Source organism: Desmodus rotundus, chromosome X (assembly GCF_022682495.2).
Source record: "Desmodus rotundus isolate HL8 chromosome X, HLdesRot8A.1, whole genome shotgun sequence".
In the NCBI taxonomy this organism is placed as follows: Eukaryota; Metazoa; Chordata; class Mammalia; order Chiroptera; family Phyllostomidae; genus Desmodus; species Desmodus rotundus.
The window spans coordinates 76,791,212-76,813,929 of NC_071400.1; the positions used below are offsets into that span (position 1 = coordinate 76,791,212).

General features: G+C 44.0%; 2 pseudogenes; both read right to left on the minus strand.

Annotated features, from left to right (window-relative positions):
* Positions 1-6,986: 6,986 nt before the first annotated feature.
* Positions 6,987-7,535, minus strand: LOC128779935 (ferritin heavy chain pseudogene; annotated as a pseudogene).
* A 5,977-nt stretch (positions 7,536-13,512) lies between these two features.
* Positions 13,513-14,064, minus strand: LOC128779936 (ferritin heavy chain pseudogene; annotated as a pseudogene).
* Between the last annotated feature and the right edge of the window lie 8,654 nt (positions 14,065-22,718).

A 22,718-nucleotide genomic window follows, 5' to 3' on the forward strand; every position in this document is an offset into this window, starting at 1 on the left:
AGGCATTCCTGTACACCAGCAACGAAACTGCAGAAACGGAAATCAGGAAAAAAATCCCATTTGATATAGCAACAAGAAAAATAAAGTACCTAGGAATAAACCTAACCAAGGAGGTAGAAGACCTGTACTCGGAAAACTACATGACATTGAAGAAAGAAATTAAGGAAGACACAAACAAATGGAAGCATGTACCATGCTCATGGATTGGAAGAATTAACATCATCAAAATGGCCATACTACCCAAAGCAATTTATAGATTCAATGCAATCCCTATTAGAGTACCCTTGACATATTTCACAGATACAGAACGAACATTTCAGAAATTTATATGGAACCATAAACGACCCCGAATAGCTGCAGCAATTTTGAGAAAGAAGAACAAAGCAGGAGGGATCACAATACCTGATATCAAACTGTATTACCAGGCCACGGTAATCAAAACAGCCTGGTACTGGCATAAAAACAGGCACATAGACCAATGGAACAGAACAGAGAGCCCAGAAATAAACCCCAGTCTCTATGGTCAATTAATATTTGACAAAGGAGGCAGGAGCATAAAATGGAGCAAAAACAGCCTCTTCAACAGATGGTGTTGGGAGATCTGGACAGCTACATGCAAAAAAAAATGAAACTCGATCACCAACTTACGCCACACACAAAAATAAACTCAAGATGGATAAAAGACTTAAATATAAGTTGTAACACCATAAAAGTCCTCGAGGAAAACGTTGGCAGGAAAATCTCGGATATTCCACGCAGCAACATCCTCACAGACATGTCCCCTAAAGCAGGGGACATAAAGGAAAGAATAAACAAATGGGACCTCATCAAAATAAAAAGCTTCTGCAAGGCTAAAGAATATAGCACCAAATTACAAAGAGAACCAACAGTATGGGAAAACATATTTGCCAATGATACCTCAGACAAGGGCCTGATCTCCAAAATATATAAAGAACTCACACGACTCCACTCCAGGAAGACAAACAACCCAATTAAAAAATGGGCAAAGGACTTGAACAGAAACTTCTCTAAGGAAGACATACAGAGGGCCCAGAGACATATGAAAAGATGCTCAGCATCACTGGCCATCAGAGAGATGCAAATTAAAACCACAATGAGGTACCATCTCACACCAGTCAGAGTGGCCAGCATAAACAAATCCACAAACAAATGTTGGAGAGGATGCGGAGAAAAGGGAACCCTAGTGCACTGTTGGTGGGAATGCAGACTGGTGAGGCCACTGTGGAAAACAGTATGGAATTTCCTCAGAAAACTAAAAATGGAACTGCCCTTTGACCCAGCAATTCTGCTGCTGGGATTATACCCTAAGAACCCTGAAACACCAATCCAAAAGAGCCTGTGCACCCCAATGTTCATAGCAGCACAATTCACAATAGCCAAGTACTGGAAGCAACCTAAGTGCCCATCAGCAAACGAGTGGATCCAAAAACTATGGTATATTTACACAATGGAATTCTACGCAGCAGAGGGAAAGAAGGAGCTTATACCCTTTGCAACAGCATGGATGGAACTGGAGAGCATTATGCTAAGTGAAATAAGCCAGGCGGTGAGGGACAAATACCACATGATCTCACCTTTAACGGAAACATAATCAATAGAAGAAAAAAGCAAACAAAATATAACCAGAGACATGGAAGTTAAGAACAACCTAACAACAGCCAGGGGGGAGTGGGGTGGGGACAGTGGGAAGAGGGGATTACAGGAACTACTATAAAGGACACATGGACAAAATCAAGGGGGAGGGTGCAGGTGGGTGAGGGAGGTGGGTTCAGCTGGGGTGGGGGGAGGGAAGGGGAGAAAAGGCATACAAATGTAATTGAATAACAATAAAAATTAAAAAGAAATAAATTTCCTTGATCATAAAAATAGAACTAATGGATGATAGACTATGCCTGTGGGATTTCCAAAAATTGTCAAATGACGCAGCTTACTCTAAATAGCCTGAGGGACGTAATCAGGATGAAATTATTTCTGTCAACTCTGGGTGTGGGTTGGATAAGTCATCTAACCTTCTCTCCAAAAGATGGCCTTGTCACTAGAATAAAGTTTGGTAGTCAAGTGTTCCATCTGTTGTGTTTTTTTAAGGTAAATGAGCATGTATTATATTAGTTTCTAAACGATAAGCCTTAGTCTTCATAACTGATGCTGAAATTTGGGAGTAACTTAATCCTTTAGAAAAGTTACTAGGTTTTTCTCTTGGTCCAGAGCCACATTTCTACTTAAACATTGGCCCACACCTAAGCTTAGGACTTATCATAACATTATTATAAAAATACCAAAGTTTTGGTTGAAATATAACAAACATCATTAAAAGTACATAAATCAGTCAGTTTGAGGGATTTTCACAAAGTCAACCAATATACTTGTGAAACTAGCATCCAGATCAAGTAACAGAACATAACCAGCATCCCAGAAGAGCCTGGTGTGCCATTTAGTCTTTGTTACCTATAAAGGGTAAGTAATCTCCTGATCTCTAACACCAGAGATTACTCCCCAATATTTGAATCTTATCTAAATGAAATCACACAGTATGTACTCTTTTGGGTATGGCTTCTTTTGCTCAACATTATGTGAGTGAGACTCATCCAAACTGATGGGTTTACTTGTAGTTTTGCTTTCTTGTCAATATGTAACATTATGTGAACATATGTATGTATATATTCCACTGTTGATGAACATTCCACTGTTTCTGTTGACATAGGATAGTTTCCAGCCTAATATGATTTTTTATTTAATGAAAACTTGTATGTTCTCTAACAATCAGACCATCTTGAATTCTATATTCTGTCATTGTGGACAGTTTTCATAAAAATGTGGTTATACTTAAAAGTACTTTTTTAAAAAAAGAGGCTTACAATTTGTCTACGATGATAAAAGAAGACAAATCCCAAATTTTGTTTTTATCTTGGTGATTCTACACTTTTGCCAAACTTTTATCAGAGCTTGTGCCCCTGGGAGCCTTTAGCTTATCATTACAATCTTTTCCGCTCTCTTTTTCAGTGATGATCTCTTAGGGAGAAAATGGCAAAAGTTCTAGCAAGTTCTGGGCAAGATAGGAGGGCTTGGAGGAGTCTGCCTATTCATAATCTCTCTTGGTTAATAGTGGCCTGTACAACATGACTGACATTGGTCAGGCCCTTTCTAGACTCTGTCACTCTCAGAGTAAAGCAGTGAGATGTTGACAAGTAAGGTAAATTTCTGAAAGATTGATACTGTCACAAGGTATCTCAGGAAATACAATTATAGGTATACTCATTTGTAAGAAGCCAATTTTACTATGTAGGCAATGAATATGTGTGAATGAACATCTTAATCACAATCAAAAACTGATGAGTGTGTAAAATAGAGTTTAAAATTTAAAATGAGTTTGAATGTGATGGCAGGGGCCTGAAATTATATTTTGGTGGCTCTGTGTGTGTATGTATGTGTGTGTGAACATTGGTGGAAAGGCTCATAAGACGTCTTTATGTAAATGTTTCAGAAGACTGTTTATCTCCTAATAAAATGTCTAAAACCCTGGAAGACTTGCACTTTAGTTCTTGGCTTCACATGACAGCTTTGCAATAGAAATGTAGATTCAGGTGTTGCAGACATTCCAATTTCTACTGTATTAGGGAGATTGGTTGACCAATGGGCAATCCTGCAAAAATCTCACCCATTTGTTACATTTAACTGGTTTATTTGGTTTGAACAAAAAAATCTACTGTAGCAAGGGTTTCTTTTAAAGCAGTAATAGCAAAATTTACAAATAACTTGTATACACAGATTCTAAGGAGATAGTGACAACCTTAGAAAAGTTTCATGGCAGAATCTAGAATAATCCCAATACATGTGATGGGGCACACTGAAATTCTGAGAGGTAAAAAAAAAGTCTTTGTGTAGAGAATCTGGAGTGTGGTGCACCCAACCAGGAGAACTGAAACAAAAAAAAAGTGATGATGATAATGGTGCCTCTCTCGCCTAACAGAAGCGAGAGTTAGGTTGGAAAACAACCTAACTTTTCATTGTTCCTGGCTCAGGCTGTGACATCAAGAAGGACAAAAAAATTTTGACAAATGTTACAGCCAGACCTCAAAGGAGCACCTGTAGTTTTCTTTCCATAAAACTGCAAGAGGCTGAACATAATGTGATTTCTTTGGTTACAGAAGATCCACAGGCTGCCTCATGCACTGAAAGAATGGGATCAAAACTCAGAGTGTAAAGGTGCGACTCTGAGCTGGCCGAATACAGAGAAACAAGTGAGAGTCCCAGGAGCACCCCACTTCCCATAATGAATTCATTGTCAAATCATGAAAATATTACTCTCTATGAAAATGGTATCTTTGGCCAGGCAGTTGCTATGTTATGTACTACGTATAGTACTTCAAAATATTCCTAGTTCCGCTTATGTTTCTTATAAGTATTGATTTTGTTAGTTTAAATTTAAATATAAACCACAAATCTCTAAAGTTGGAACTCAGTCAAAATTTTGAGAACTGAATTTTGCAGACAAGAATTTAAAATTAATTTTGATTATATAAATTTAAGGGTAACCTGCCCATTTATCTGATAAAATTTTTATTTTAGTAAAATAAGACAACAGGGCTGCATACCATAATTAGGTGGCTTGAAGTTTTCCACAGAGAACATTTCTATTCCCATTGTTAATTGCTCCTACGAAATTTTACAGGTGTTCACAAACAGCTGCTGATGAATATGAACGTTATTCTTATTAGATGGTGAGTGTTGTTAAATGGAATAAAAGCAAAATGACATCGAGATGAAAGGATAGTGCCTGAGAAACAGATGGAGAATCACAGAATCCCAGAGGATATTGGTGGTCATCTAGTCTCACCCTCTCAATTTACAAATGAAAGTCCAGTCCCAGAGTGATTAGCTAGTTGGTAGTGTGTGAGTAATAGCTTGTGACTCTGACTTCAACTCCAGAGTAGGAATTACTGCTAAAGGCACCCAGTCTACAAGATGGCCTCCAATGATCCTCACACTCCACACTGAATCTGAGCTAGCTCTGTGTGACCAATAGAATGTGGTGAAAGTGGCATTCTGGGACTTAAGACCTGTAGGCTAGGTCTAAAGAAGACTTGCAGCTTCCACCTGAGCCTCCTGGAATGCTCACTTTTGGGAAACCCTTCTATTAGGAGTCTGTTCCCATGATATGGGAAGCTCAAGCCACATGGAGGACTTGTAGACGCCCTAGTCAACAGACCTAGTTACCTTCCGTGTCAAACACCAAACACTAACTGGCAGCTTCATGAATGCACCACTTTGCACATTCCTCCCTATAGAGCCTTCTGAGAACTCTAGCCTTAGCCAGCATCTGACTCCAACCACATGATAGGCTCTAAGTGAGACATTTCTGGCCAAGTAGAGTGAACACAGAGAACCATGAGGGACTATAGTAAATTGTTGTCTTCATCCATTAAGTTTTAGAATGCTTTTTATGCAGCAACGAATAGATAATTGAAACAGAACTAAAAAGGGGTCCAGAATCTCACTCCTTTACTCACGCACGCAATGAATAAGTTTCATATGCATTACTTCATCAAGGAAACTGTCTTCCCCTCTCTTTTTAACCAAAGCAGATCTGACTCAGACATCCAAAGGCAAGGATTAGTCCTCTTTTTCCCATTCTAAATTCTCTAATCCTGAACTTCCCTAAAAATAATGACAATAACCTCAAATGGCATTTACGTGTTAGTCATTAATGCTAAGTGTTTACGCTCATTTAATCTTCACAAAACCATTGCGATCTGTTCTGTTATCATCCCCACTTATGTATGAAGAAACTGAAGCACAAAGGAGTTTACAAAAACTTGATGCACACCATTAAACTACTAAGTGTGCAGATTCCAAATCCTCAACAATCCAGCCCTTTATCCAGGGTTCAGGAAATACACCCTCTCTCCATCCAGGGTCCAAGTGATACCCCCTGACTCCATCCAGTGTCCCACAGAATAGCCCCATGGTTTCGGAAATATCCTCTCCCTCCATCCCAGGTTCAGGGAATACCCCCTACTTCCATCCAGGATCTCAGAGAATAGACCCACCCTCCTCCAGGGTTTGGGGATGCCCACTCCCTCCACCCAGGGTCAAAGGAATACCCCCTCCCTCCATCTGGGGTCCAGGAAATACCTCCTCCATCCATTCAGGACCCAGGAAATATCCCTCCGTCCAACCAGGGTCCACAGAACACCACCTCCCTCCATTCAGGGTCCAGGGAATACCCTCTCCCTACATCCTGGGTCCCACCAAATGCCCCTGCCTCCATCCAGGGCCCCAAGAATACCCCTCCCTCCATCCAGGGTCTCACAGAATAGCCCCTCCCTCATCCGGGGTTCAGGGAAAACAGCCTCTCTCCATCCAGGGTCCTGGGAATACACCTTCCCTTCATCCAAGGTCCAGGCAATACCTGCTGCCTCCATCCAGATTCCAGGGAACACCTTTTCCCTCTGTCTAGGGTCCCACAGAATAGGCCCAACCTCCTCCCTGGTTAAGGGAATACCCCCTCCCTCCCTCCAGGGTCCTGGGAATATGAACTCTCTTCTTCCAGGGCCCAGGGAACACCCCCTCCCTCAATTCCGGATCCAGGGAATACCTCCTACCTCCATCCAGGGCTCAGGGAATACCCACTCCCTCCATCCAGAGTCCAGGGAATACCCTCATCTTCCTCCAGGGTCCCAGGGTTACACCCTCCCGCCATCCATGGAGATCCCAAGCTGCACGTGATGGGGCATGGGTGAGTGAAGAGACGCCTGCACACGTACTTTAAAACTTAAAAGGTGAGGGTTTTGCACACACGAGCCAATGAAACACCCTTAATTATTTAGCAACCAATAACTAGGGAGTAATGATAAAACTCGAACATAAAAACTTAGCTGAACCTTTTATACAGCAATATGGCAATGGCAGGCATGGCAAGGTGCCCGGCGCAACTCACCTCATGGCTAGGGGAACGAAGTCCCGGCTCAGTTCTTGCCGTCGCCCAGGGTGAGCTTGCCAGAGAGGGAGTCTGCCAGGCTGTCTTCCGGGGCCGCCATCTTGCGCAGGTTGGTGATATGGTCCCCCAACTCTTGGATGAACATCACTTGTTGATGCAGGTAGCCCTGCTCCAGCAAGTTACAGATGCGACCCTCCTTCTTCTCGGTGGCCAGCTGGTGCAGATTCAGCAGGCTCTGGTGCACTCTCTGGGCCAGCTGCAAGGCGCTCTCGAAGACACTCAGGCTGCTCTCCCAGTTCTCTTCCTCAGGCCCGGAGACGTTGCACAGGCAGGGGTTGTTGCCACGCTGGCTCTTGAGCCCCAAAAGCTTCTCCACGTGCTCCCTCTCCGTGTTGGACTGCCGAAGGAAGAACAGGCTGAAGGGCTTCAAGGCCACGTCTTCCCGGTCGAAGTAGCGGGCCATGGACGAGTACACGTAGGAGGCGTGCAGCTCCAAGGTGACCAGGTTGTTGACGGCGGCCTCACACTCGGGGTGGTAGTTCTGACGCACATGCCAGGGCACCAATGCGGCCGCCATGTCCGGTAGCGTAGGTGCAGAGTCGGGGCACCAAAGGCAAAATGTCCTGGAAGCGCGAGCTGGAGCTGCGGTGTAGCCTGGAGCGGCTGCTGGATGAGTCAGCGGTGACGCGGAGGGGTGGTGCTCCAGTGTTCAGCAGCAGGCGGCTGGCGGTTGGCTCTGAGATGGAACCGGAAAATGGAAGGTTGGGCCTGAAGACGGAAGAAGTGACCAATTCTCGCGAGTGTTCAGGAGAGGACGCGAGGAGGATCCCTGGAGCGGGAGGGGGGCACAAAGCGGGGTGCCAGGGGCGTCCAAGTGGGCCGCGTAGCAGCCACATTTTCATGGTTCCATCACACCCTGGGGGAGGCAGGGAGAGTCTGTTCTCACCTCCTGACAGTTAATGTTTTTAATTTTGCAGTAATATTTCTATTTTGCAAAAACTTTATCTGTCTTCTAATTCCTTCTACGGTAGACATTTTTGTATTACAAATCCATTTTCTGCCCTTAAATTTCTGAGAATATGAATTTCAACTTGTGGTAAAATCCTCTTCTGTTTCCTGTGTTATATCTGGGTTCTCCCTGCCCGGGAGTAGTTCTGTGTATTCACGGTCTGTTTTTCTTTTTCTTTCTCCTACGTTCGGCAAACCTGTGTTCCTTCATAATTACGAATAAAGGACTTATGTGATCAACCGAGGTAATAATCACGCATGTGATCTGGAGTTGTGATGTCCATTGCGCTGCAGGGCTTCTGCTGGAGTGGAAGGCTGGAGTGTGCTGAGTTACTCAGTGGGGTTCCTTTGAGGACAGGTGCCCTGGCTTATAGGTAGGAAAGGGGCACTCCTTGTGGCCAAAATCAATATGACATTTCTGACATTGGGGGACTAATAGTTTTTACTTCTAGGTAGATGTGTCCTGTTGTTTCCCTTCTCTGCAGGTCTGCAATTGTTTAAGCACTCATTCACTGCCTTTGGAGTGTAGTTTGGGGAATGAAAGGGGTTAGATGCCACAGTTGAGTTCTGCCCTGTGTAAGTAGGGCTGGGGGATGGTTAGAGCAGGGCAGGGTGAAGCAGGCCTGCTGTTCACAGAGTAGCTCTTTAATCTCACAGTTGACCAAGGACCCTCTACAGTGCTGCAATTTCATTTACTCCCTTAGACTTTCTCTGAATGTGATCAGGTTTTCTACCGCGGTTGTTTCAAATTCTCTGCGTTAACCAATCTGGTAGCCTCTGCTTTTCCTGTCTTTCAAGAATCCCTCATAATTTCGGGTTTCCTAATGACATTCTTTCTTGTGTGGGGCATGTCTGTGCAAATAATGTCGGTGTTTAGTTTATGAACATGATTCTTTTGTGATCATTTCTTAAGCATTTTAGAATGAAAATACCCACTTTTTGAATATCCAATACATTCACAGATTCCAGAAACCACAGAGTTCTCTCTGCAGGCCACCATTGGGTATTATTTGTTATAATCAGGAGAAGAAAAAGAATTAAAAGGAAGAAATCGTACTCATGTTAAGAAAAATCAGAGAGTCAGACTGAAGAAACTTTACAAGCATATTCCTTAGCAGCACATTTTTTCAAGTGCATATAGAACATTTATTTACCAATATAGGCCATATCCTAAGCGACCATACAGCACTCAATAAATATAACATTATTCATATCACGAGAGAAATGTTCTCTGATCACAATGAAATAATTACATGAAGATATCTGAAAAACACCCAACTATTTGGAAGCTAATAATGCATTTCAAGTAATCCAAGTGTTGGAAAAGAAATTATTTGGGATTTAATGTCAACAAAAACTCAGCGTATCCACATCTGTAGGTTAAAGCAGTACTTGCATGTTAATTCATATCACTGAATTCCTATGTTTGAAAAGAGGAAAGCTCTCAAATCTATCATCTAACTTTTAACCTTAAAAAGTAGAAAAAGACTAAAGTAAACCCAAGTCAGGCAGAAAAAAAGAAATTATAAAGACAGGAGCAGGTAACAGTGAAATCGAACACACAGAAAAATAAAAACTCTATGAAATCAATGAAATCAAAGCAGTTTCTTTGAGAAAATTGAACAAGTCAATAAAAACATAAATCTCTAGACAGGCTAACCAGAAAGAGAAGGAGGAGGCGGAGGAGCAGGAGAAGGAAAAGGAGAGAGAAGGAGAAAAAACACAAATTACCAGTTTCAAGAATGAGAAAGAAGACATCACTATGGATCATACACTTACTCAAAGGATGAACAGGAAATACAATTGTCATACTGTATTATAGGAAATGTATATTTTGGTTTTCATCCCCAGGTCCCAGCCAGAGGTCCTGAAACCTTTTTCATTTTCCAAGTCATATGAGTGATAGAAGCCAATTTCATTATAATCCTTGATTTCTATCTCCTGCTTTGGAAAGGACTCTGGAGTGATAAAGGTGAAAGGGGACTTTGGCTATCTAAAACACACTCCTTTCAGCCATAAGTGAGTTTATGATGGTGAGGTAACTTTTGGGAATGACCTAAGGATGGAGGGCTGGTTGCCAGGGGAACCAAGTGTGCTACTAGAAGGTTGGGGCTTCAGGCCTTCATCCCGACCTCTGGGGAGGGGAGAAGGCTTGGAGGTTGATTTAATCAGGAATGGCCAATTGTTTAGTTAATTATGCCTATGGTAATGAGGCCTTCATTAAAGCCCTAAAGGAAGGGGTTCAGAAGCATCCGGGTGGGTGAACACACAGAGGTCCTATGACGGCCATGCAACTAGAGCAGTCAGGGAAGCTCCGTGTTCCTTCTCGCCTTACCTTGCCCATGCATCTCCTCCACCTGGCTGATCCTGAGTTGTATCCTGTTATAATAAACTGGTAATCTAGTCAGTAAACTCTTTTCCCGAGTTCTGTGAGCCGTTCCAGAAAATTGTCAAACTTGAGGAGGAGGTCACAGAAACTTCCAATTCATAGCCTGTTGGCCAGAAGCACAGCTGAGCACCTGACTTGCAAGCAGTGCCTGAAGTGCAGGACGGGAGGCAATCTCGGTCACCTGTGGGATCTGACTAACTCCAGGTAGTTCCTGTCGTTACTGAACTTTAGGTCTCCCAGTTGGTACATGGCAAGTTGGAGAATTGGTTGCTGTGGGAAAAAATGGACACATTTGTGCTCAGAAATGTACTCATCAGGAACGGGCAAATTTATGCCAATAAATTCAACAATGGAGTGCAAATTACACTATAGGGTCACCTAGTACATGAACTTAGATACAAAAATTCTAAATACAAATGGTACTAAAACAACTCCACATGACCATGGTGTATACATGTAATCACGAATGTTCCTTCCAGAAGAAATATTTACCCTCAATAGCCTCGTAAATTGAGCTTGGCTGTATTCCCTGCTCTTGAAATGTTTTTGAATAGCAAGAGAAGGAGAGGTGTTAGTTCTTGGAATGTTCGTTAAAATTCGCCTGTGAAGCCATCCGGTCCAGGGCTTTTTTTTGTTGGGAGGTGCTTTTTGTTTGTTTGTTTGTTTGTTAATAACTACTTCGATTTCCTTAGTTGTACACCATCTGTTCAATTTTCCAGTTTCTTCTTGATTCAGTTTCAGAAGAGTATATATGTTTCTAGACGTTTATTCATTTCTTCTAGATTGTCCACTTTGGTGGCATATAGTTGTTCGTAATAGCTTCTTTTGCTACTTGCACACCTTAAACACAGATATTATTATATCAGTCTCATCCTACCAGTGGGTGGATGATCAGTGCCCACTGTGCGTAAATAACACCTACTGTGCATGAGTGAGTCAGCACAGCAGGACTGACACCGTTGTGTTTAGAAAGGCCTCCTCGTGAGGTTAGGCCTTGGGCCTGGTATCTGGGAACTTTGATTTGGGGAGTGTTCCCACCTTTCCCAATTGATAACCATGTCAATGTGCCTACAGTGGGTAAACAATATAGTTTATGCTGAACACATGTTTTGTTTCTGTGGGTATGAAGTCTTGGTACTTGCTAAGCCAAGGGTGCCAACACCCAGCCCCTGATACAAACCTGGAGCGCTGGGTCTATAAAGAGCTTCTGAGCCTCAGAGTTACGTTCCTGATGGTTCAACTTGGAGGTCCAATGGGCATCTCAGGTTTTACATAATATGGCAGTCCCGCCCCTGGACAAAAGTCCTCAAATTAATAAACAGTGCTTCCATCAACCCAGCTATTCAATTCTAATCACCAGAACCTAGGTTATTTTCCTCATCTCTGAGTCTTCACCTCTGGTCCATAAGCAGAGCTTATCAGCTCATCCAATCCATGTGGAATTTGCCCACATCTCTTCATTTTCTCAGTCACCACAAGAGTTCAAATCCCATTGTCTTTCACCTGGACCAGCTACAAGATCTCTTAACTCACAGGTGGCAAACACAAGGCCCACAGGCTGAATCTGGCCCTCCACCTTGTTTTATCCAACCTGGCACCTTGTTTCTACCCAGCAGCAGCACTGAGCTCCTTGGCCCTAGTTAAGGAGTAGTTACATGTATACAGTCCTAAATTACATTGGGCCCTTTGAAAGCAACCACAAGGCTGATGTGGCCCCCAGTGAAAATGAGTCTGACACTCGTGTTAACTGGTTTCCCAGCGTCAGCTCTCCCTCACCCTCTACATTTTGCAAAGCACTGAGTCATTTATAACGTGCAAGGGAATTTATTCTACTTCGTACTCAATATCAGAAATTTGACCTTCAGCCTTAACTTTGTATTTTTCAGTCCTATGGAGATAATTTGCGGTTTGGGGTACCATGTCGCGCTAATGAAAGAAAGAGTACAACCAAAGCAAAAAACTGTATTTGGATGTTTTGTCAGGGTAATATGCATGTCCACCATGGGGACCATGGGAAGTCACTCCCATGTCTCTGGGAAAGCCAGCCTAAGGCTCAGTTATCACTGCAGTTGCTCAGGGTGAGCTTGTCAACGTGGTACTCTGCCGTGATGGCTTCTGGGGACTTCATCTTGCTAGCCAGATATTGTTTAGAAACATTAACATTTCCATATTTTAATAAACTAAAAACCTTCAGGTAAAATGTAAGAACCCTCTAATTTTTGCCCAGTCTCTATTGTTTCTCCAGGGCAAGCACACAGATAATTTTAATGCCAGGCTTTGTACTTTTAGCATGAACATACATCTATTTTCACCAGGGCCCCAGACCATCCATCTCACCACCCCCTGCCATATAGCACATGTTATATAAGCGGAAGATTAATTCTGCATTTTCCATAGTCCCAAGGAATATCCACTCCCTCCATCCAGGGTCCAGGGAATATGCTGTCCTTCCGTTCAGAGTCCAGGGAATACACCCATCCTCTCCAGGGTCCCAGGGATACCCCTTCCCTGCAGGGTCCAGGGAATACCCCCTCCCTCAATCCAGGGTCCAGGGAATACCCGTTTCCTCCATCCTGGGTCTCACGGAATACCCCTCCCTCTATTGAGGCTTCAGGGAATAATCCCTCCGTCCTTACATGGACACAGTGATACCCCCCAGGGCGCGGGGAATGCCTTCTCCCTCCATTTGGGGCCCAGGGAATAACCCCACCCTCCATCCAGGGTCCAGGTAATACACCCTCCCTCCATCCTGGGTCCCACGGAATGCCCCTCCCTCTATTCCAAGGCCCAGAGAATACCCTGCCCCGTATCCAGTGTCTGGGGAATACCCCCCCCTCCTCCATGTAGGGTCCACAGAATACCTCCTCCCTCCATCCTTGGAGATACCGAGTTGCACTTCTTTGGGGCATGGGTGGGGGGCGGTGGTGGAGAGACTGCTGCATACCTGTTTTAAAACTTAAAAGGCAAGGGTTTTTTCGCACAGGAATCGATGAAACACCTTAATTTCTTTAGGAACCAATAACTTTAATAGAAGAATTGGTAACGCTGGAACATGAAAACTTAAGTGAACGGTTTGCAAGGCCAACGTGGCAATAGGCACGCTCAGCACGGTGACCAGGGGAACTCACCCCGTGGCTATCGGGAAGGCAGTCCAGGCTCAGTCCTTCTTGCTGTCGTCCAGGGTGAGCTTGTCCAACAGGTACTCTGCCAGGCCGGATTCCGGAGCGCCCATCTTGCGCAGCGTGATCACGTGGTCCCCCAACTCTTTGATGAACATCACCTGTTGCTGCAGGTAGTGACTCTCCAGGAAATGGCACAGGTGGCCGTCTCCCCTCACGGTGGCCAGCAGGTGCAGGTGCAGCAGGTTCTGGTTCACGTTCTTCGCCAGGTGCAAGGCGCAGTTCATGGCCCTCAGGCCGCTGTCCCATTCATCCCAGGGAGGACTGCTGATGTCCCGCAGACGGATTCGGCCCCCGCGCAGGTTCTGCAGCCGCATCAGCCTCTCCGCGTGCTCCTTCTCCTTGTTGGACCTCTGCAGGAAGAACTGGCTGAAGTGCTTCAGGGCCACGTCTTCACGGTCGAAGTAGAAGGCCATGGACGAGTACACGTAGCAGGCGTGGAAGTGGACGCTGATGTGGGCGTTGACGGCGGCCTCACACTCAGGGTGGTAGTTCTGGCGCACAAGCGAAGGCTCGGGCAGCACCTCCATGTCTTCAGGCACAGGCACAGGGCACCAAGACTATGGCGGCGCAGAAGCCGGGGCTGCCGGGTGGGCTGTGGCAAGGAGGGCTGTGGAGACTGCGCAGCTCTGGAATGTCCGGCAGTGACGCGACACAGGCGCGATCACGTGTCAGCCCTCAGGCGCTGCGGTTGGCTCTGAGGGGGGACCGGAAGAAGCGACCCACTCAATAGTGTTGAGGGACGGAGGAAGGAGCATCCGGTACGGGGGTGGGACTTGCGGTCGGGGTCACAGAACGGCCATGATGGCGGGGATGCTTGAGGGGGGCATAAGGGGGACAGCGGCAATGACACTTTCCGAGTTTCATGCCAACCTGGCTGTCAGGTCCTCACAGTGCTGGGCATCTGCCCTGAATGCCACTTTAAAATGTTCTTCTGGAATACAAGTGCCCCTGTTTTGAGTTAATCAGCAGCATGATTTCTCTGAGCAACTTATTTGAATATTGCCCTAATGTGATTGTTTCATTAAACATGGCCCTTTTGTGGTGTCACTGGTTACATTTTATATCACAAGCTGTGTTTGAATGACTTCACATCTACATGACGACAGTTCCGACACCCCCACTGAGCTCCTAGACCTTGTTCCCCATCCCTCCACCCCACCGAAGCCAGTCCCCCCTCCCTCCCCCACCGCTACCCTCCCCCTTGATTTTGTCCTTGTGTCCTTTATAGTAGCTCCTATAGACCCCTCTCCCCACTATCCTCTCCCCACTCCCCTCTGGCTATTGTTACATTGTTCTGAATTTCAATGTCTCTGGTTATATTTTGTTCACTTTTTTCTTTTGTTGATTATGTTCCAGTTAAAGGTGAGATCGCATGGTATTCATTCAAACAAATAAACCCAGTTTATGCCACTGTAAGCCATGTAAGTAGTCCTTTATCTTACTGAAAAAGCAGCCAAAAGAGCAGTGTCTCCAAGACTTGGTAGACCAGTGCTTAGGGAATGAAAACGAGTGGTTGACAATTATACTCACACTCACACAAATTTCTATGAGCCTAATCAGGTATTTCTATAAGAATTAAATCACATTTTTACAAGAATCTTAAGCATAATGCAATGTAGGAGATTTGTTTAATGAAGAAAGAATCATAAACAGGTCTCAGTCATTTTCTATCAGACTAAAATTACACAAGTGATAAACGTAATCTGAGGCTGCCAGAGAGGTCTGACAACCACTTCACAGGGGAGTCCTGAGGGGTACATGTTTCACACAGTAGATGAGTTTTAGACCAAAATTCAGTATGTACACTAACTTATCAAAAATATTCATTTCCCTCTTATAAAATGTTGGATTTTCTGTTTCAGATTTTCTTGACACAATTTGTGAATAGGGCTTGAGTGTTTCAAGGCCTGAAGGAGTACTCATTATTCAGACCAGATCTGAGAATGTCTTGCAGTCTTTGATGAACTAGCTCAGAACCCGCCCTGTGAAGTTTGGAAGTGGGTAATGTTCCCAGTTGTGTTGCTGAGGAGGGCCCAGCAGCGTTTATACCCAGTGCTCACATGGCTTCTCCCTTCCTTGAACAAGTATCACAGGGAAGGGGAGGAAAGGCTATCCGACGAGGGATAAAAACCACAATCTTAACTCCCAAAGCTGCCTTGTTCGGAGCATACCTGCAAGTTGGGGCACTCCACAGAGAGGTAGTTGTATATCTGGAAGTTGTTCACAATTGATAAGATTTCTTATCATCCACTTGGATATTCTAGGGAAAATGGCTGGACTAACATATAAGTCGCTTAACATCTGTAATTTCTTCACCTATGTAATTTCATTAACTAATGTCACCCCAATAAATTCAATAAAAATAAAAATAAAAACATTTCCTCATCTATAAAGTAGGAATAAGAAGCTCAAACTTCTGGAGAAAATAAAAAGGTAGAACACGTGCAAATTGCAAAGTGCTGTGTGAGAACTAAGGCATTACATTGAAAACTGTCACTAGGGGATGGACACTTTGCTGAGCAACAATATTTATGCTGTGTGTTACCAGTGCCAATTTAATTTATTTTCCTACCAGCTCAAGATGATATAGCAAGAGGAAGAAGAAGCAGACTAAATTGGGTTACGTACTGTTACCTCAGATACTGTTTTGGGGCTTTTTTTTTTTTTTTGCAAGGTGGCACACAGCTTTTATAAAGTAAAACCTCTTTAATTGAGATGCAATATTTCAGAAAAGTGTTAAGATTTGTATTCAGGACATTTGAATGAAACCAATCAAGGAGGGAGGAGTTAGTAGCTCTTGTGGTATAAAAGACAACAGGAAGAATCTCAAGTCCCAAAGTATCCCTCATGACCAGTATGTAAAACGACCGTTAAAAATTCGTTATTTCTCCCTGGCTGGTGTAGCTCAGTGGATTGAGCACAGGCTGAGAACCAAAGGGTCACCAGTTCGATTCCCAGTCAGGGCACATGCCTGGGTAGCAGGCAGGTCCCCAGTGAGGGCCACAAGAGAGGCAACCACACATTGATCTTTCCTTCCTTCTTTCCCCCTCCCTTCCCTTATAAATAAATAAATAAAATCTTTTAAAAATTCGTTATTTCATGTTGCTAAGGAGAAAAAAGAAAAGTACAGGTCCTATCTATTATGCTATATTTTAGATAAGGATTCTATGTATCTGTATATGCTTTTATATACAGTAAACGGGTGTTTGTGAGGATATGCAGAATACTTCTAAGAAAATTACCTTTTAGAAAGTGGAGAGAATTGGAAAACTGGGGAACAATGTTAGAAAAAGGCTTCGTCATAAATTGCTATATAGGTTTTCTTTTCCGAACTTTGTGGATATTATTAGTAATTTCAAAAGTTAAAACAACGAATTCATTCTTTCAGAAGCCAGACTATGAATTAAAAAGAGAGCGCAGCCGAAAGGTGAGATAGAGGTGAGATTTAGGGAGCTGCAGTACTTAGTGAACGTCAAAAGGAGAATAGGTCATGTGGGACTGAACGCAACACAGAGAGCCCGCACTCTGGGCCTGAACACCAGGAATGAACATGCAAACACCACCTCCAAACCTAACTGCCAATTATTTATAAAACTGAAATGAAGGGACTCATCTCACAGGTCTGTTGCTTAAATCTAATCACCTATGTGATATGGATCACATAGTCCCCCAAAATGAGATGACAGAACAATAGAAACCACATAAAGACATTACCTCCTCTGAAACCAGATGATTCTGACTCCATCACTTACTGGCTGTCTAGTTCCAGACAGTGACACTACCCTGAAACCATTTTCTTAGAGGTAAAATAGGGGATGTCTATATTTCATGGGGTTGTTGTTAGAGTGACCCACACAAAATGTCTGGAAAGCACCAGAAACCATTCCTCACATATTCATGCATTTGGCAATACTGGGTTTTTAAAAACTGGGGGGAAAGATAAATTTAATATTTTTAATTTAAAAAAAATTTTCCATTAGTCTACAGTCAATCTAATTTTATATTAGTTTCAGGTGCACAGCATAGTGGTTAGACAATCATATCCTTTACAAACTGTTCCTGCTGATATTTCCAGTATGATGTTGAAAAATGCCTTCTCCTTATACTCTCTTATATCTGTTAGATATAAGAATCATAACTAACTGAATGTCCGCAAAGGCACTTAAGCAATAAAGTTCACTGTATTTATTTATCAAGAAGTGGGAAGTGGGATGGGGAAGAAACCTCATAGTTCATGCTTCTGGTTCAATTATAACAGGACTCTACACTGGGTTCTGCAATTCTCTTGGCCCTATCCTCATGGTTACATAGGGCTGCCCTTGTACCTGGCATCACACCCTCATACCAAAATCACAGTCAGAATGACAGGAATAGAGACAAAATGATTACTTTTCACAAAGCTCATCACTTTATCAGGCAAGTAAAATTTTATCAGAAATCCAGGCCATTTTTATTTACAACCTCAGTCAAAACCCAGTCATATCATCACCCTATCGGCAGGAGAGATTACCAAAACAAGCATCTTGAGGAGATTGTTTGAAAAAAACTTTCATGATTGATTCAGACTAATTCTGTTGTGTGCAACGGACCTGCACAGATTGGCACTGCAAAAAAAATGTAGTGTTCTCTTAGTAAGTAACAGGGGGTAAAACGACTGTGGGATTAGTGCTCAGGAGTCAGCCATACTATTTTTGCTGAGACAATGAATTAAGTCATCAGTATCTTAGACTAAATTAACTACAGGAATTGCTTTCCTTTCTACCAAAGGATTGTGGTGGTAGGGAAATGGATGATAAAACTGAAACAAGCATATTGAACACATGAAAACAATTAAAATGTTAAAGATATTTGGTGGTTTAGTTAAATTTAAGGGCATGTTACTATAGACAAGGGGCAGCAAACATTTCAGGAAAAGACAAAATAATAAAAGTTTTAGGCTTTGTGGGACGTATGAACTCCGTCTCACCTACTAACTGTCATTGTGGTGCACACACAGCAATAGGATATATATAAATAAATGGTAATGACTCATTTCCAGTCAAACTCCAGATACTTGACAGTTCAATAATTGCTATTGAAGATACAGTACATTTTTATGATGTTTGCTTCGGTACTTACGTGAGTGTATGGCTAAGTGAGTTAAGTGGAGGCATCACTGTTATTTTCCAGTGCCTGAGGTGATCCAAGGTGCAGCCATGTTTGACAACCAGGATGCTGAAGAGTGCTTCTCAGTTCATCATATTCATCACCTTCAGTCTTCTTAAACATAGACACTGATTGAGTAGGTCTGGGATAAGGCGTGAGATTTTGCATTGCTAACCAGTTCTCAGGTAACACCGACATGCTGCTCCATAGACCACATTTTGGGTAGCAAGGCACTTATTTGCACGGTTTTTCAATGCCGGGGATATTGAGGTCCTGCCCCAGAGGTTAATAGGGTCAGCATGGGATGGGGCCTAGGAATTGAGACTTCTAAAAGCTTTCTAGGGCGTACTAATGTACAGCAAAGCTTGAGAACATCTGTTGGAAAGTGTATGGTAATTTACCCATTTTTATGTTATCAGTAGCCCTTTTGCTCATTCTCTGCTTTCAGTCCGCCCGTTCCTCTCCTTTTCAGGTCCAAACATCCAGATGATGGTGGGGTCAGGATTAGCATTTCATCTTTTCACTCTTTCCCACCTCTGAGGAGTGGAATGTCACTCAGGATGGAAAGACGAGGCTCAGGCAGCTGGGTGTGGGCAGAGTGAGCAAAAAGTGTTCCAGGGGGTGATTGAAAGGGAAGGCTGGTAGAGACAAATGGGGCATTACACAGACAGTTGTCACGGGAAACTCACCTCTAGACTTGGGCCTGAGTTTGGGGCAGCAGAAACAGCCATCCACCCTCCTGAGTCCTGGCAGCACCTGACAAATATGAAGGAATTTTCCTTCCCCAGATGCAGGGTGACAGCTAGTTGAAATGCAAGAGAGACCTCCAGTGGCAAAGTGTGCACATGAACTCTCCCCAAAGCATGCACACCGCAAAGGAACTCAGAAGTGAGGAGGTGATGATGATGACCATGGTGATGATGGGAAAGGAGGCTTACAAATAACCCGTCTGCTCTATGTGCCGGGCACTGTGGTAAGCATTGTAAATTATTGACTCATTTAACCTCTCGGCAACCAAATTTTATAGGTATATTTAACAATTTAGAAAGTGGCCAAACTGGGACTTGAACCCAGGCAATAAAGGTTAAGAAAGGCAATTACTGGGTAGCTAAGCTTGTGTATATATTAGTAACTGCTCAAAGCAACCAGCAAACTTTAAAAAGACTCAAGCTAGCCATGTGATATTGGTGAGGTATGCAAATCTGCAATGTTTCACTTTTATCTTTGTAACCACACCAGGCACAGAGGAAACGTGTTATGTTTTGTTTTGTTTTTGCAGGCAGGGGCAACCTTAGGGTTTAACATGGGTACAGCTTTCATATGGTCACAAACAGTGTACTGAGAGGGAGGCGGAGTTTTTAAAGGGGAACAGAAAAACAAACATCTAGAGAGAACCAAGATGGCGGCGTAGGTAGACACACTGCGCCTACTCTCACAACCAGAACTGACGGAAAATCCAACGGCAAGGAAGTCCGACACCAAGGAAATAAAAAATAAACATTCATCCAGACGGGTAGGAGGGGCAGAGTCGGGCACCGGGGCGGAGAGGACTCGCGTTGCCATGACAGGACCGAGACTGGCGGAGTGTGGGACCAACGGGGCAGGCAGTCTGACCACTAGCAGACCCTGCGACTCCACAGTCGCGCACAGATAAACGGAGAGGGCCAGACTCAGAGTGGTGGAAAATGGGGCAGGCAGAGCGGCGGGTAGCAGACCCCAAGACCCCACATTCGCGCACAGATAAACTGGACGAACGGGGTGGGGGGCGGGGGGGGGGGGAGCGAAGCAGACCGAGCAACCCAGGGCTACCGCGCAACGAAATAAAGCCTCAAACCTCTGAGTGAAAACACACGTGGGGGTTGGGGCGGCAGCAAGAGAAACTCCCAGCCTCACAGGAGGGGTCGTTGGAGAGACCCACAGGGGCCTAGAGCGTGCACAAGCCCACCCACTCAGGAACCAGCACCAGAGGGGCCCAGTTTGATTGTGGGTAGCAGAGGGAGTGACTAAAATCTGGCAGAGAGGGGAGCAGGCACCATTACTCCCTCTCAGCCCCTTCCCCACGTACAGCCTCACAGTGTAGGGACCAGCATTACCCCACCCCGGGGAACACCTAAGGCTCCGCTCCTTCAAGTAACAGAAGCAACAAGACAAAAAAAAAAAAAAAATGGCCCAAATGACAGAACACTTCAAAGCCCCAGAAATAATTCAACTAAGCAGCGAACAGGTAGCCAACCTATCAAATGCACAGTTCAAAACACTGGTAATCAAGAAGCTCACAGAATTAGTTGAATTTGGTCGAAAACTAGATGAAAAAATGAAGGCTATGCTAAGAGAAACAAAGGAAAATGTACAGGGAACCAATAGTGATGGGAAGGAAACTGGAACTCAAATCAACGGTGTGGGCCAAAAGGAAGAAAAAAACATCCAACCAGAAAAGAATGAAGAAACAAGAATTCGGAAGAAGGAGGGGAGGGTCACGAACCTCCAGGACATCATGAAACGTTCCAACACCCGAATTATAGGGGTGCCAGAAGGAGAAGAGGAAGAACAAAAAATTGAAAACTTATTTGAACAAATAATGGAGAACTTCCCTCATCTGGCAAAGGAAATAGACTTCCAGGAAGTCCAGGAAGCTCAGAGTCCCAAAGAAGCTGGACCCAAGGAGGAACACACCAAGGCACATCATAATTACATTACCTAAGATGAAACAGAAGGAGAGAATCTTAGAAGCAGCAAGAGAAAAGAACACAGTTACCTACAAAGGGGTTCCCATAAGACCGTCAGCTGATTTCTCCAAAGAGACCTCACAGGCAAGAAGGGACTGGCAAGAAGTATTCCAAGTCATGAAAGGCAAGGACCTACATCCAAGATTGCTCCATCCAGCAAAGCTATCATTTAGAATGGAAGGGAAGATAAAGTGCTTCTCAGATAAGGTCAAGTTCAAGGAGTTCATCATCACCAAGCCATTATTATATGAAATGTTAAAGGGAGTTACCTAAGAAAAAGAAGATAAAAAATATGAACAGTAAAAATGACAGCAAACTCACAGTTATTAACAACCACACCTAAAACCAAAACAAAAGCAAACTAAGCAAACAACTAGAACAGGAACAGAACCACAGAAATGGATATCACATGGAGGGTTATAAACAGAGGAGTGGGGGGGGGGGAAGGTACAGAGAATAAGTAGCATAAATGATAGGTGGAAAATAGAAAGGGGGAGGGTAAGAATAGTACAGGAAATGTAGAAGCCAAAGAACTTACAAGTATGACCCATGGACATGAACTACAGGGGGGGAATGTGGGAGGGAGGGGGTGGGCAGGATGGAGTGGAGTGAAGAGGGGGAAATGGGATAACTGTACTAGCATAATCAATAAATATATCAAAAATACCCCAAACATCTGTAATTTCTTTGTGAAATCTTTTATATTTAACTGGGAAATAATGTCTTTCTACCCATAGCTGTGAAGACAAGGTAACAGGCTGACTCCCCTCCCCATCGTGCAGAAGAAAGCAGGGGCCATGCTGAGGTTAGGAACAGGCTGGTTCTCAGATAGACTCTGAGGAGACACCGGTGCCCACAGTCTGGAAGGACGTCATAGTCCCGGTGGGACCAGCAGTCACGTGGCTTTCCAACACTTCAACTCAACCCCTAATGCTAGCTGTCCTGCACCTGGGGCTGGCTGGGCCATACTCTCTCTACGCTATGTAATGAGCTTATCCAGTCCCATGACCTCAAAGGCATCTACAGCTGATGTCTCCCTGTGTGTATTTCCAACCCTGACCTCCAACCTGAGCTCCCGATTCATTTACTTGCATGACCTTTCCACTTGGACGTCTAACGGGCATCTCAGATTCAACATGACAGGCCTTCCCCACCCCTCGTGTCTCCCTGCGGGTGTCCCCCGATTAATAAATAGCAACACCTTCAACCCGGGTGATCGAGTTCAAACACTACATACTTCATTATCGTTGTCATTTGTCATTACTTGCCTCTGGTCCATAAGTAAATCTTGTTGATTCATCCAAATCCAG